The sequence below is a fragment of the Poecile atricapillus genome, chromosome 9, assembly GCF_030490865.1.
Source record: "Poecile atricapillus isolate bPoeAtr1 chromosome 9, bPoeAtr1.hap1, whole genome shotgun sequence".
NCBI lineage: Eukaryota > Metazoa > Chordata > Aves > Passeriformes > Paridae > Poecile > Poecile atricapillus.
The window spans coordinates 13,620,681-13,637,263 of NC_081257.1; the positions used below are offsets into that span (position 1 = coordinate 13,620,681).

The following is a 16,583-nucleotide window of genomic DNA, read 5'->3' on the forward strand; positions in this document are numbered from 1 at the left end:
AAAGAGTCACCTTGGACGGGGTGATGTGGCACAGTCAAGAGCCTTTCCTCCACGGAGACCTGAGATGGTCCTGCTCAAGATGCCCCCATCTACAGAGCTCCTGCTTTCTCCTTGTCTTGGCTTAAATGGTAGAAACTTCGTGTACAATTTGCTTTGCAACAGGCCAGCCTGGCAACTGTAGTGAGAGAAATGGGGAGTGAGGAAGAAATATGTAACTAGGTCAGTCTGCTTCACATTACAGCTTCATCCTTTACCCAGGGAGGAGTTGTGGTCTTTGCCCGCCCCTTGCTGTTCCCATTCAGTCACTTGATGGGGTTTCCAGCTACTTTGAGCCTGCAACCTTCAGATCAAGACTTTTTCTTTTTTTTTTTTTTTTTTTTTTTTTCTCCCTTAACTTGGCTTTCACGTTCAGCTTTACTTCTTTCAACCTGTGTTCAGAGGCTCACAGTGGAAGAAACCTTTTGCTGTATTTAATTGTAAAAGTTCCTTCCCTATAAAAGTCTTGGCAAACTGGGCTGGCTCAGTGGTTATTTCTTTGCTCTCCTCCTTGCAGGGGCAAAGGTCAGTTACTTAGTATCTGTCTGCTTGTTCCTTAATCCAAGAAGGAGTTTTTAATCACAGTAGGACTGGATGGTTTGGCTTATTCACAGCAGGGCTACAATGCCAATTGCCATTAGGTCTCTTGTTCAAATATGGCCTGGATTGCTAGCAAAGTTTTAACTGTTTTGTGTCCAGTAGTGAGGAGTTTCTGTGCTCAGCCTGTGTGCTGATGGGTGGATGTGCCTATTCAGTGAACACATCCATGCAAGGAGCATTTCCCATTGCCCTTTCTGTACCCCCCCCTTAGTTGGTGCTATTTGCTAAAGACCAAGGAATGCATCAGTCGGACATGGCCAAGCCCTTGAAGGCTGAGGGATGCAGACAGGGATTGGTGTGTCCTCCCTGTGCATCCAGAGGCAGAGAGCATCCTGCTTCACTCATCCCTCTGCACACTCCCCTGTGGCCAGATGAGCAGAGCTGTCCTACTGCAAACCTTTCCATCTCCCTTGTGTAAAGCCCTCTCCTGCAGCATTCTGGCTTCCCCCCACCGAGGCTACAAATTCCCCCTTCCTTGTGATAATCCTCACTGATGCCTTCCTGCATTGTCCTCCCTTTCTTCTGCCTTGTTGGACCAAAGCTGGAAAGACAAAGCAGCCCAGCCAGGCTGTCTTAATTGGCTTTGGAAACACTTCTGGCTCGGTATCGTTAATACTATCACCAGTATGAAAGCAGAGATGGCACATATGGGCTGTTAGTAAGCATGTTAATTATGGAGAGGTGCTGCATTACTCACTGTGGGCTGGATCCTGCCCTCTGGCAAGTGGCACTGTCATCACTCTGTCCTCCCTGCAAGTGGGTGCCGCGGGCAGAGCGGATCCTTCCGCTCCATATGTGCACCTGTGCCTGTGTGGGGAAGCTTTGTTCTTCTCTGGGCCTGGATCTGACAGCAAAAGGCAGCTATACTTTGGGTAAGGCACTGGAAATCATCAGGAAGAGGAGCTCTGTTTCTCAAATATTAGTGAGCATTTTAGAGGCAAAACTGATTTTTTCTTGTTCTTAATGATTCTAGAACAACTCAGGCTCAGACAGTATTTGCAAACCACGGGGAGAAAAAGATTTAAAAACAACAACAAAAGAGCATTAACAGGAAATAATCTCATCAGCCTCAACTCTCCAGCAGTGCTGAAGACAAGAAAATGATGCCTTTTTATTAGCCTTATTGTCTTTAATTAAAACATTCAGCAGAACCCTCTGATAATGGACTGCGAGTGAGGTCGGCAGCATTTGTAATAACACAATGCAGAGTTCAATTAAGTTGCACTTTCGTAGCTTTTCATCTCCAGTTTAAACAAGCTTGTGATATATACAGAATGATTACCTTCCTGAGCCAGATGAAAACAGGAGGGGCACAGGGGCTTGGGAGACAAATCACTTGTTGCTGTATAACTGATGTTTTAAACCACCTCCATTTCCCCACAGCATTTTCATGTGTTCAGCCAGCTTGTAGGGCTGTTTGTAATTTGGCTGCTATACTGCAGCCATTAGGTATGGCTTTCTATACCACAGTTTCCTATCACTGTGGGTAACCACTGCAGGTTTCCTAAGCCTGAACTTTTAAAAAATATATTTTGGTGGTTGCAGTACCTAAAGAACTCCAAACAAACATGGGGATCAGAGATGGCAGAAGAAAAGGTCAGAGGTCCAGGTATAACCATTTGAGCTGAAAGACTGTGGATGATTGACAAGCAGTTGATATTTGCTGCTCCTTCTTTTCCCTGCTCTTTTGAATTATTGGTCATAAAACACCCTGCAGTCACACTCTTGCTGTGTCAGAGAGAGGGAAGCCAAGAAAAGACCCACATGGCTAACAGTTAACTTTATCTTCACCATTAAGTAATGCTAAATTAGAATGAAATCACTCTGGTAATACAGGTGACAGCTATATGGAGACCAAATGAATTCCCTATGATCAGTGCTGTTAAAGAGGCACACTGGCAGAATTCATGATGACGGGACACTTACTGTGCATATAATTCATGTGCACACACAGGAAACTCATGGAAAATCTATGCCAGGCTTTATTAAAAAAAAAAAAAAAAAAAAAAAAAAAAGTGGCTTTTAAAGCCTCTGCTCAGTTTCTCTAGTCTCCAGCCATGATGTAAATTTGCCATAACTGAATTGCAGTGCTAACCTACTAGGTTAGCATTGGGTGGGGAGGAAGGGATGGGAAAGGGAAGCAGGGACTATACCAAGGCTTCTGGAAGAGATTCTGGGTGCTTCCATCTCCCATGCTGAGGCTGCCTGCTGTGCAGAGGCAGAGATGGTCCATCATGGCCTTGGGACAGGAGCCAGCACCAGTGGGACTGTGCTCCATGGATGGCAGTGGCAGCTCAGCCAACAGCTCCCTGTGTGCAGGCAAAGAGCTGAGGCTGACCTGGGATGCCTACAGATAGGGATTGCCATGAAGTTAATGTGGGACTGTTTCTGGGACACTTATGGCCCCTATTGTTTGCTGTAGCCTTATATAAAAGAGAGGATTGAACTGTGATTGGTCTCCATCACAGCTGTCCCCGCAGGCCATGTCACTTGCTGCTTCCATCACGTGAAAAAAAGCAGTTTTTGGATAGGGGTCTATGCCCACAGGGCTTTAGTGTGTAGGTTGTCCTTGCTGGGATGCTGGGGCCTGCCATGGCGGTATTAATCAGTCTGTATTTATGGCACAAGAAAGTCCCTTCCCTCGTGCTGACTGCTATGCTGTGGTACCCCATGCTTTGTCACACAAGGACAGTACCCTTTGCATACAGGCCAAAAATTACAGCAGGATATAATTATCTCTGCCTCCTTACATCCTGGTTATACCTGAATGCAGTTGGTGTTTTGTTTTTTACCATCTCTCACACAGTGCAGCTATGTACTGTTAAACAGCTGTTCAGCTCCACCCTAGAAAAATAGCTTCAATAAAGTGCATTTCCCATACAGGTTAATCCATCCTTTTGGGAGAACTTCCAGGCAGGAAATGTGGAGGCAGAGGAAGTTGTCCCAGTAGAGCACAACAACAGTTAAATTAAATCCAACCCTGGCTCTCACTACCTGCAGTTGTTACTGAAATTAAAAGAGAAAGCAAAAGGACTGAGCTGCACTGGGGCTGTGCCACCGCTGCTGCTGACTGCTCCATCTCACGGGGTAGCTGTTGGCAGCTTTATCCTGGAGAAGGTGAGTCAGGTTTTATGTGGTAACATCTGTGATTCAACAACTGGTCTTTTGTGGTATTCTTTGTTTGAAACAATAAGGCAGTGACATACCTATGCTATATTCTAGGCAAGGCATGATAGATGGGTAAGGGGGACACTGATGTGACCAGCCCCCTTCATTCATGATGTCAAATGAAACAGCAAAAGGGAAAAAAGAAAACACATTGGAGCTACCTAGGAGCAGAACTGACCTCTGGTAGATTTTAGAGTTCAAGGAGGTGCAAAAGGGGCTGCCCTGACTGTTCCCCCTGGATCACGTATTTCACCAAACCCGTTTGGGCCTGTGGATGTGACTTCATGTGGTCATGGCAGGAATCACTGCTGTGCAGACCCAGCCTGTTGTGTGCTCCACGTGGCTTGGCTGTTATTGCACCCTGACTGCTGCTGAGACAATTTCTTGCCTATTAAAATGCAGTTACGGCCTGGAAAGCGATAGTGTAAGAATGGCTTATCAGTGCTCCATAGCTATTTGTTCCAATCATCCGTACCAAAGGCCTGAGAATGCTCCCACAGAAGCCAATAAGACTTTTACCACTGACTTCAAAGGCAGCAGAGAGCAATTTAGCTGCTGCCACCAGACAAAGCAGGTTAGGCTACAGCTGGTACTTCCACAGCTAACTTGGCTCAGAAATCCTGACAATCTAAATGTATTTTTGCTACATGGGATGTTTAAAAATAGACGAGACGAAGTAGCGGGGAAAACATATTGCTGGGAATATTCCCTCCCTGGTAGGAGAAATGGACTAGCTGGAGCTAGCAGGGCTTTTCCATCTCCAATGTGTACGAGTCTATGATTTTTGTCAGCAAACTAAGCACTTCTGAGCCCGAGGCAGCGCAGAAAGCCGCTAAAAGCAATTTAGAAGTATCATAATTTCTCAATCCAAGAGTAACTTCTGGTGTTGCATGTATTGTAGGGCTCTGGAAGATTCCCCTGAATCCAGTAAAAATCAGTGTCTTAAGTGGAGGTGAATCCATGGATGGGAACTGTAAGTCACAATAATGTGAAAGTCTTGAAAGGGCTGCTGTCCCTGCTGCCTCATGGGAGCAGGATATCGAGTGCACAGTGTTGGAGAAGATCAAAGAGGCAGCTCCAGCTAATAAATCACCAATAATGGGTGACTTTGCCTGCCCACATATAAGCAGGCCAACAATGTTTAGTGAATCAATGTCTCAATACTTTAAATTATCCTCAGAACAGTTGCTTTGAAGGCATGAAAGGCTAAGGGTGATTAGGTTTTTTTAAAAAATCTTGTCTTGAGCAACATGGAAGATGTAGAGCAGGTCAAATAGCTTCCTACATACAAGTGGTCACCTCCTGCTGTTTGTTACCCTCATGGACTTCATGGAAACTTGTTCAGGAGTGCCAGTGTTTGGAAAGCAGAAGCTAAAAGGAACAGCAGAGTAAAAAATGAAGTTCAAAAGTCAAACCCCTCAGACTATATATAAAGACAGGTTACTCAGCCCATGTGTGTTTTCAGGGTAAAGCAAGAGTGCTGTGTGAATGATAGAGAGAAGGAATGCATAAACTGGATAATAAATACCATTTGCTAGAAGTGGAGCCAGTCTGAGATCTTCAGGAGAAAGGAGCACAGACCTGGTCAGAGCTCTGCTCTCTGCACTCTCTCTCCAGTGTGGGATAATTCAGGCAGGAGAATGCCCTGGTTGAAAGCTGGAAGTGCCCCATCATTTCAGCAGGTGATTGCAGATCAGCCCCTGCTCAGCCCTTCTCCTGCAGCCTGGGCTGGGGCCTCACCCTTGCAGAAGGGCCAGGGTGCCCACCTCAGCTCCTCAAAATGCTCTGCTCTCACACTGAAGTGGACTCAACACAGACCTGAGTGTTTCATTAGCCGGGTTTTCCAGCTGGGAGGAGAGGCTCTGATTGCATTAACCTTAGTGTGAAATTAGAGCTGTTTAAGCAGGTAGCAGGCAGACAGCTGGGTGCAGCCATGCAATGGAGGCGTTTGTCTCTATTTGCAGACAAGCTGTGTATGTGTTTCCGTTTTGCTCAACTTTTGCTGCTTGTTTATTTAGTTAATAAGAGATAGCAATCTGCCTCATAGAGCCGTGCAAACAGCAGAGCAGAGAGCACCAAAATAAGGGCTTTTGTTAAACACTTGCTGGCCTTATGGCACCAGTTGTGTTTCACCTGCCAGGCAAGAGAGCTGGAGGGAGATACTTGCATCTAACAGAGATTTTCCCCTGGTGCAGCATGTCCTGTCCTTTTCCATCAGTCTGAGTACAAGGCTGCTGTATTCCCATCCCTGTGCTGGGCTTAGTCACTAGCGAGAGACTGGGCAATGTGCCCCATCTGCTGCTCCTCACATGCAGCTCCATGTAGCTGTACAGGAGCTGCCAAAATTTTGTGTGGCTGTCCCTCAAGAGGCAGACAGAAGGAAGTGACCAGATCCTCCTGTCCGTGTTAGTCTTTTAGAGAAAGAAAGGAGAAAGAAGGCAGCATGGACAGCTGCTGCAAAAAATCTCCCTCATCCATCTCCACAGGAGGACTAATGTTGCATTTCAGGAAAATGCTCTGCCACTATCTTGTCCTCTGTTTCTGCACCCAGCAGTCCCTTCTGTGTTTTTGAGTGTCAGTCTTATGGCCTCCTGCTTTTATTCATCAACCTTAAATGTCCCAGATGCTGCTAAGGACTGAAACACAGCTGCTGCTTTCTTGAGTTACCAATCTTCCCCTTTGGTGTTGTTGACGTTGTTCCCCAGCATCACCAGCTGTCCTGCCAAGGACTGGTGCTGCAGACTTTTAGTAAACTGAAGGTGGACTGAGATGCATGAACTCATTTTAGGGGATATCAGGCAGGCAAGAGATTGACCCCTGATCCTGGGCCTGTATTGCAGGCATATATTAATGGGCTCTGCGCTTGCTCACGCTGATATAAATTGTTGTCTCATCTCCATGCCTCTGCTGCCCATGTTTCAGTGTATTCGCTGGATGTCTGTGTTGCTGGCATAGGTGCATCATTTCTAGCACCATCCCCAGAAACACTCTTTTTACAGTGCAGGTATTTTTACACATCTGCTTTTACTTTCCCGGTGCCTTCACTGCTCATATCTGGACCATTTCTTCTCCTGGCACTCTGAGTACTTTCCTGCAGTGTGAGAGACCTGAATAGTAAATGAAAGAGCAAAGAGAGGGGATCTCCTTGGGAGCTGTCTGAAATTAACCAGGGGAGGCAGTGGCAAACATTTCCCAGTGGGCCTTCACCCAGACTGCTGGAGGCAGCAAAAGTCTCCCAGAAAAGGCTCTCTGTAGTTTTCATGTTGGGTCCCAGCTGTGTAGAGAACGCATTAGGGAGCCCAGCCCCTTGTGCTGGATGCTGCACGGACACAGCACAGGACAGAACGGGCACACACATGCACACATCCCTTCTTGCTTGTGTACACATTAAATCAGATGCTTTGGGATCTTCAGTTAACTGTCTGTTAACTATTGGCTGCTCCTCTTGGAACACAAATGAACACATACTACTTAGTTTATCCTGCACTTAGCTGCTAATTAGGAAAATTTTAGGACATACAATTGGAGGTGTTACCAATTAACTCAATTGTGGACCAAGACCAAAGCTGTTATTGGCTTTTTCATAGCTATTGAAAGCCAAATAAACAAATAGTAGTGTCTTTTCAGTCTTTCCCCTGCGCTTTAGCACAGCTGTTCAGCACAATAGTAATAATAATTTCATTGTCTACTTTCCAAAACTTTATGTTTAAAGCAGATCATAAAAATATCTCCACATGGTTTACTTTGTCTAATTGTTACAAACTCAGGCTGTAAATCCCAGAAGAAAGAATATGTCTTACTTTTTCCAACCAAAAGGAAGTAAATGAAGAATGAAATATGATGGAGTTTGTCTGACTGTTGTTTATGATCTGAAGTTCTGAAAAAAGCCATTGAAGAGAAGTGCTTGATGTCCAGAGGACTTTAGAGGGGCTTAGTGTTCATTTCACTGTGGCTCTTCTGAAAACCGAGTATAAAAAAAAATCATTGTAGCAGCAAATTAGCATACATTTGAAGAACTAATATTTTTCTATCTTTTTAACTTCAGAAGTTTCTTTTCCAGTTTCCCAGGAAGCCACCAGCCATGTGATCTGGGATAGCTTGCTTGTGTTGTACACTCTCCTGGTGGCCAGTTCCACTTGGAGATGGCCTTGCCCCTCAAAGGCCTCTGTTCCATGGGAGGAGCAAAGGATGGGAAGGACAGGAGCCAACTGATGGGAATGAAATGGATCAGGAAAAGCAAAATGAAGGGTGTCAAATGCCAGACAGAAGACTGACTGTGGATCTGAAGCTGTGGAACTTCACAGGTTTGCCCTCCTTCACCCCCATCCTTCTCTTTCATAGGCCTCCTTTCCCTTCCCCTCGGTAGCATGAACAGGAGTTACAAGGCAACAAATGGAAATAGAAATGCCTGTGGTCGTGGTGTCCCCAGCAGGCAGGGGTAAGCTCACAGAAACAGGTGAGTTCTCAGCCTTCAGCAGTTCCCTTCAAAGGTCACATCTAATTAGGATGATCCTGGATTTCGACATTATTGATGTTTTTAGCAAGTTGGGCTCTTCCAAGGCGGCAAAGAAGTCCAGCTGGGAACCCATATGGAGAAAAATATATATATTCCATAAACTTGTTATCCCTAGAAAACTTCTTGTATGTACTATGTGTGAGCTCATTCTATACACCTACTCTTCTCCACAACCTGATTTTAGACATTGCATGACAGATAGCTGATACCTGTCAGCATTTTAATATTTCTACTTGGAATCTACTGTAAGGCAGGTGATGGCCTCTTTCAGAGAGGAAAATATTTTCCTGGTCTTCCAATAAATTTTTTGGTCACTCACCACAGTCTCAGTCATCAGTTAATTTCCACGTGGCTTTCATGGGTGGAAGATCAAATTCACCCTAATCTGATTATTTGCTGGAAATCACAATACAGGTGCTTGGAGATTATCACCACTGAGTTTCTTTAACACCCTGGCAGTGGCAATACTTGGGCATGGTCCAAGATTCAGTGTTGTGTCAGTTTGAGTTCTAACTTTAAAACAGTTTAATTTGGCACAGCAGATATATGTCCAGTTACTTCAGCACAGATGGTGGGGAATAAGTTATAAAGGTATTGGAATGCTGCCTGAGGTAGGTACCCATATCCTCAGAAACACAGATTGGGTGAAGCAGACAGATCTTCTTCCAGTTCTAATAGAGGAGGACTAATGGTGGTTGTGGGGGTGCATCCTGGCCCCTGGATGCCTGATCCGTAGCTGAGGTGAAGCTACAGGCACATGCACTTTACACCCAGGGGTGGCAGGTGGATGGCAAAACTACATTTCAAGTCTAGTTCAAGGCTGCTCCTGGGGAGGGGCACTGACAGCACTGCCTGAATATGCACCTGCATCTCATCCCACGCTAATGCAGCCATGCACTGCTGTGCTCCAGGCTGAGCCTGCCCACACCAGAGGGCTGGTGCCCCCAGCCCACCAGAGATGCTGTAACCCTGCCAGCTCGGTGCTCTCTTCGACAAAACTGTATCCCCTCACTTCCTACATTCATTCACTTGTCAAGAGCAGGCTCATTTTAGCACTGTGGATTCTAAATTTTCTCTGATGTAATTATTGTTTGACACTGCAGCCTTTCCAAGCACCTTACATAAGGAAAACGGGAGAATTAAATATGAGAAGCCTAAAAATAAAACTATTAAAAGGAGGCAGAAGCTGTTTTGTGAGCAGCAGGAATGATGTGGTGCCTCTGGGAGATGGTACGTGGAGCCAAAGGAGATGTTCTGCTTTCAGGCAATCCCTTTTATTGTATTTCAGTGAAGTTCTGCACTTTTCTGAAGTTCTTAGGTGCAGGGCTTTTAGAAATGAGTCTGTTCTTTCTCTTTGCTCTTGCAAAAACCATGACTTTCATACTATTTCCCAAGTCAATCTTCTTGAACAGACTGCAGCCAAAATTTCCCTTCCCTAATTAACCTGGAGTGGTTTTTGAAGAAGTTTTAGCCGCAGAGAACATCAAATTTAGCTCTTAGCCTGGAGCCAAGCTCTGGGCTAAAGAACACATGTCATTTTAGGAATTCATGCAGATGCACCTTGACATCTGGGATGTGATCTGTCGCCTGCACACTTCCCTGCTGAGCTAACAAGCAGGAGTGGGCACTGCTGATGCTGCAGGTGGAGCGCAAAAGGTTTTTCCCATTCATTCCAGCACTTTTGTCCAAGGTATGTAAATAATTGCAGGAGACTTTTTTGACAAATGTGAACCTCTTCTACTGGTATTTGTCCATGTGTAATTCAGTCACCTCATTTTCCCCTCTGGGTTGATTCAGAGGAGTGCTGCTGCAGTATTTCCTAAGTTATGGTCCCAGAAAGGACGGAGCTCTCCACTGAGCCATTGTTCACCAGAGCTAACTCCTCTGTCATGTGAAAAGGCAGCCAAAAGAAAATAAGGCATAGGTTTTTATTGTGTGATTTTTGAATGACCTTAATGGAGCCTGGTTTACACACATCTGGTGATGAGTGCATGCTGAAATGCAGGTATGGAGAGTGGAGCTGGAAGGGATCACGTGCCTCGAGTCAGGATTGGCCAAGTTCCTCTCTCTGCAGCGACTGTAGAAAAGCTAACTGACTGCATTGGGCAAGAAGAGAGGAACATGCAGCGAATATCTTATTTACATCAGGCCCCTTTATGACTTCATGGTTTGGGCACTCAGCATCTGAGGCATCAGTACCACAGCACTGTGATCCTTGATGTGTTCTTGAGCTTTCCCTTCTGCAAAGCTGTGACTCATTTTCTCCCTTTGGAAGACACACTGAGCAACGACAGGAAGAGATGTGCCCATGATGGTATCTTCCACAAAATCAAATTCAGACTGAAAAAAGGTATAGTCTTGATGAACTACTTGTGTATCCTGTTCAGAACATCTTTAGGAATAATTGAATACGGGTTGTTGATGACTTTGAAATGCTGAACCATCACCATTCATTCCTGACATCTCCTTAGGATCCCACTCAGAATCAAAGCAGAAACAATGATGCAAAGCCAGGCTGCTTTGAAGCCTCAAGATTAATTTTTTGCCAAACTGTCTGTTGCCCAAGAAATATTTGTGGAAAATAACTGGGAGAATAATTTAGAATAGAGGTACTTTGTGGTAAATTGTAAACATCTGGGACACCATTCCTGAGAAGGAGAAAGTAGGCAAATTTGTTATTGTCTGTGACTTACTACTTTTGTTCTGGTAGCTGCATTGCTTTTGGTTTGATGAGGGTTTTTATGTTTTTTTTGAAAAAATTTACTCAAGAAGGAAGACATATTTTCCCTCTGGGGTAAATAACCTCCCATAATTGCACAACTCCACTGGTTTTTAATCAAGTCTGTGTGCCCATAGTAAGTGGTCTTTGGTTTTCTAGCCAAACACCAGTATTTGCAAGCTACATGGGAAGCCTTTCCTCTGAAGCTACACAGCACCATAAGGTTTGTAGCTCCACAGGGGCTGATTTGTGCCAACAGGCAGCAGGGCATCATGTCAAATTCTGCAGAGTATAAGCCTTCACCCATAGCAATACAACATGAATTTTCTAGCCATTGTATAACAAAAACCCTCTGAATACAAAGAAAGGCTGGCTTGGTTTCCTGAATTGCCTCTCAAGAGGGAGGAAAGATGGGAAGTAAGAGTGATCTTCTGTGCTTGCTTGCCTGTTTGTTCTTAAACCTACTGAGGCCCAGTTAAATAGTAATGCTGTTCAACTCTTCCTTCTGTCAATGAACTCCAGCTACTCTCAAAATGTGGTAGTTTCCAGACATGAGGTACTTCAGTAGTGTATTTTAAACCTGAGGAAGTCCTAAGAGCTTCCCCATTAACTACTACATGAACACAGCTATACCCAGCGTTAAGTTTCCCCCCAAGCCTATGGCACAAGGTGGAGCCAAGCTGTCATCTCACACTTAACCTAAGATGACCCTGGTAAGGCTGCCAAACCTCCAGGTCACAGAGCTCCAAAGGGAGCACAGCCCATGTGCTGAGGTGCTTTTATAGCAGGGGAAAGGGCACAAGAGGAGCACAGAGAGCCCTGTCCCACTTTTCCCCTTTTCCAACTAGTTTCTAAAGTGATGATGCTGAGAATGATTTTGCCTCCACATTAATAAAATGGAGCAGTTTTGGCCTGAAATCCCTCAGTGTCATTTTTACTCTACTCTGCTCTTAACTTTAAGGCTTTGGATTTTTTTATTAATTACCAGTCAACCACTCTTCAGCTGCAGTTTGAGCATGCAGGACAGAGTTGCCTCCAGAGGCTATTTAAACTAAACACAGACCTACTGAATAGACACCATGTGCCAGAAGATCTCTTTTGGAGGGAGAAGAAGGAGAAACAGCTTTCCAGTTCACATTGCCAATGTGTTTCTGAACCAAAGGATGACACCTTTCTGATTTCAGGACACCATTGTCTTTCTCTGGCAGAACATGTGTTCTGAAAGCCTATAGCCATGTCATCTTCAAGCTGACATTTCATGGGGATACTGCAAGCAAGGTACGGCCAGCCTGGCTTGGGATTGCACAGGAGACATCCAAGACAAGTACATGTAATTCAGCTGATATTACAACTCTGCCAGAGGCAAGGCTGACTCCAGACCCAGCCAGGGCTCTGTGCAGGTTTGCAGGTGAGGCCAAGCAACCTTGTGAATGATGCACAGCCGGGGCAGACTCTGGGAAGCAGCTGAATTTTTAAATACAGACAGGTTGTGCCTGTGACCCCCTTGGATATGTGTGATGGTAAGTTTGAAGCAGGCCAGGGAAGCTGAGCTGTCCCCACTCCAGTGCCTCTGTAGGCTGTACATGGGGATTGTCTGAAGGTTGGGCAGCAGTGGTGCAAGAACAATCTCATATCTCTTTGTCCCCTACCTCATCAGCCCTCCCTGCATCAGCAGAAACACCAGACAAAAAGAGGGCTCTGTAAAGGCTGAAAAGGCTCAGGGGCTTTGGGAGGAAGGGCAATCAGTGCCCAGCAGCAGGTCTGTGCTCAGGCTGGTCTCTTCCCACAGTTTGTGTGGCTGTCTCCCAGCTCAGCACAATGGCTCGGCTCAGCTCCTCAAATGGGTGCAGATGGGATGTTGGCCAGGCACTGGGGGCTGTTTCAACACAAGGATTTATGGTGAGCTCAGGGAGGCTTGGAGGGGGTTGTGGCTGGGAGAGAGTGGCCCCTGGTGAGAGCAGCAGACGCATTGTGCAGCCCTGCTGTTCTGGGCCAGCATCTCCCTTCCTTGCCAGTGCTGGATGGATGCCACGGAGCAGGAAGCATCAGTCAAACCTACTCTCATACATCCATACCACTCCCTCCCTCCATGCATGCATTAAACCTTCACTGGAACAGAATTCCACCATTTTATTCATCCCTCAGGCTGCCAATTCAAGTAGCATCTCCCAGCCTGGACCCAAGGGGTTAAGGTGGGTTGTTAACTTCAAAGCTGGGCTCTCTGGGGATCTGAGCAGTGTGGGTCATGGACATCCTTCCGGGCAGGTCCCTTCTCTCCATGCTGTGAAGAGCAGATGTGGCGTAAAAACTTCCTTTTGGGGAAGGGCATGATTAATCTTTGCTTCTTAGAGGATGACAAATATATTATATTCGCTGACATGCACACACATTCTCCTCTGCTGACGGGTGACCCCTGTCTTAATGCCAAGCGTGTGAGATCCAGCTCTGTAAACGAAGAGGAGAGCTTTGCAAGCTCATTAATGCTTTGAAGTCGCTCATTAGGAGCAGATTCCTCTGGAGCTGGCGAGCACAACACCCTTTGTGAGCATGACTTCATTTGATATTAATGTGGGTGCTGCAGCTGGAGGCATCCAGGGATGCTGCGCTGTGATTCTGCACACACAGACCAGCACGGCAGATTTCTGTGGCTGTAATGAACAGAGTAAAAAGGGAAAGTTTCTGTCCCCTCTTGTGAGTTTTCCTTCTGGCAGCATATGAATAGGTTGACCCAGTCCTCTCTGCTGAGCTGAGGATGTGCAGCATTCTCTCATGGGATGTCTGGAATATTGCTGCCTTTCTTCTCAGTACCTGTGAATTATCTCTGGAGGCAACGGTGACCTCCCCAGACTGAGGAGCTCTGTGTAGGACTCTTTTGAGGCCTGGAAATATCCCTTTGTGGTCCCTCTCACCTTTCCCTGAGCCAGTCAGAAGCCCTCCAAGTGGCTCAGCTACCCCAGGGCACAGTAATGAGCAGTCCCTGTGGAAGAAAGAAGGAAATTTCTCTCACCCTGGAGCAGGACAGGACCAAGACATCCTGGCTGAGAGTATCTCCAGCAGACAGAATCTTCTGGTGAAAGGGCCTGGCAGGGTTTCTCTGTGTGATGATATCCCTGTGGGAAGGTGCTGGCTTGAGAAGATTGAGGGTGGCTGAATTCAGGAACAGAAATTACCAGGCTCCTGTGGCTTAAGAGCTAAAGACTTCCTGCACATGGGCACCTGGGGGTTGTGGGTTTGAATCCCATGAGGTTCAGTAGTGATGTTTGGGTTTTTTTCTTCCCCCTTTATGATGGAAACAAAGCTTTACCTCATCCCAAAGGAAGAAAAAAGACCCTCCTGTACCACTGTCTGTCCCAGCTAAATGCACTAGCAGACTGTATCCAGACAGGAGAGGGTAAGGAGTGGAACCTGGGGTGCAGAGCCAGGGCTTTAACTGTGTGCTGTGTCTGGCTGAGAACTGCCAGGCTCTCAGAGCTGCTCCCTTCCCCTGAGGACCCAGTGGGGTCAGGAGGGACCTCCCAGAGATGTCCCCCTCACTCTGGGGTCCCTGTTGGCATCACAAGCAGTGATTGTGGTCCTTGCATGAGGATCTAGGGTGGCACACAGGGGCTGTGCCACTCCTCATGGCCCATGAGACCTGCCCTCTCCTAATGAGACGTTCCATCAGTTGCTGGGGACACTGAAGAAATTGGTGAGGAGGCAATAGTGTCACTGGGCTTGGGAAGTGTCAGGGTTGGGGCCCTGAGGTTTTGGTGGGGTGTGAGCTCTCAGGGAGGAGCTGCTGGGCCAGGGGAGAGCCCAGAGCCCACCAGGATGGCCGAGTGGTGAAGGCGTTGGACTTAAGATCCAATGGGCGCATGCCCGCGTGGGTTCGAACCCCACTTCTGGTAGGAGCCTCCTTTTCCTCCGGGTCCAAAGTTCCCAGCCCAGCTTTTGGAGCATCACTTCAGAGCAGGGATGGGACCTCTGGCCCTGTGCCTGGGCAGCTGAGGCCGTTCCATGCACCAGGACCCTGTTAGGACTGGGCCTCCCTGCCATCCAGGCTGCATGTGTAGAGGGACACGAGCCAGTCCCTCTGGCACACAGGCTGTGGATCTCCTCTTCCATGCAGGGAGTGCTGAGACAGTCACAGCCTTGAATCCCACATGCTCCCAAAATAGCAACTTGTTTTTCCCATGGCAGAAATAGAAAAACCTGACTACCCAGAAGGGGGGAAAAAAAGGTGTTGAGCACTAAATATTTTGGGCAAGTCACAAGGGGAAATCAGTACGAACAAGCGGGTTCAGGGAAACTGGTTTGGGGTTTCTGTAGTTTGTTCCTTTTATCAGCCCTGCCCAAGACCCCAGACCCATTGCAGACTCACCCAAAGCAGCATTTGACACTCTCTGAGGGCATTTGGCAGTGTCACAACCCTCTGGAGGAAGCCAGCACTGCAGGAAGGAGCTCCTCATGCTGCTGGTTAGATTTGGGAAATGCATGAGGAGCTGAGATCTGCTCATGCACAGGGTCACTGTGCCGTGGTCTATTTTGGGTCAGTGCCTACAAATGCTCACGAGACTTTTGCTCCCTTCCTTGTGTGCATGGATGGGCAGCAGATATTTCCCCCAGTAGAGGGTAAGGCTGCCGGACTCGCAGAGATGCTGTCAGGTTTTCATTTGGCTGCTTTGCTCCAGCCCGAGGCCAGTCGGAAATGTCCTACTGCTGGGACATGATTTGAAGTGATGGTGTTAATTTGGTTAATTAGGATTCCTGGGAAGCGTGCGCTTCCTGCAAATCAGCTTACCATTGTAGTATCACTGCAAAGAGTTATTTGCTGGTGCATGGGGTTATGTATGAATTTATGATTATGATGTAGGACCATTAATTTTATGTTTGTGGCAGATGATACAGCTCAATTAAAAGTTGCACATTGAGATCTTTGGCTCTCTCTGATACGTGAGAATCAGACGGTGGCCTCCAGGAATTCTTAAAGGGCCTTATGAGTGGCCATATAACAAATGGGGCAAGACCCAGAGGAGAGGACAGGGGAGGAATTACTCTGCTCCTCTCCCATCTGATTAGTGCTGGGAGGGAAATTTTATGCATATCTGCTATAGCTGACTTGCTGCAACTAACCTCAGTCGTTAAGTGACGCAAAGAATGACAAACACATCTCTGAGATATCCCAGGGGGTCTCAGCAGCACTGGGTCAAGTCCTTTGCCTCTGATGGCTTGGAGTCAGACTCCTGTCTTGTTCATGTGTCAAAGGCATTTGGTGGCCTCTGCTGAGTTCAAAACTGAAATCTCCTTATTTGAGCTTCTCTGTTGATCCGTATTCTCACAAAGCTTGTGTTTTTACAGCCCAAGGGGTATGGGTTCTGTGTGCTTCAGATCCCTCGAGGGTGCTTATCCACTTTGCAAAGCTATTGGGCAGACAGAGCATCATCTGGGGGCACCAGGAGCTGAATTAACAGCCTTTGTATGGCACAGCCCACCAGAGGTGTAGGGATGGCTGGGGCCAAATGTTAATATGAGTCAGAACTGAGACCAAATGACAGATCCCTGTAA

General features: G+C 46.7%; 1 non-coding gene across 1 annotated transcript; it reads left to right on the plus strand.

Annotated features, from left to right (window-relative positions):
- The first annotated feature begins 14,843 nt into the window (after positions 1–14,843).
- TRNAL-UAA (transfer RNA leucine (anticodon UAA)) lies at positions 14,844–14,926 on the plus strand. Its single transcript has one exon. It is a non-coding gene; the product is annotated as a tRNA-Leu (tRNA).
- The last annotated feature ends 1,657 nt before the right edge of the window (positions 14,927–16,583 follow it).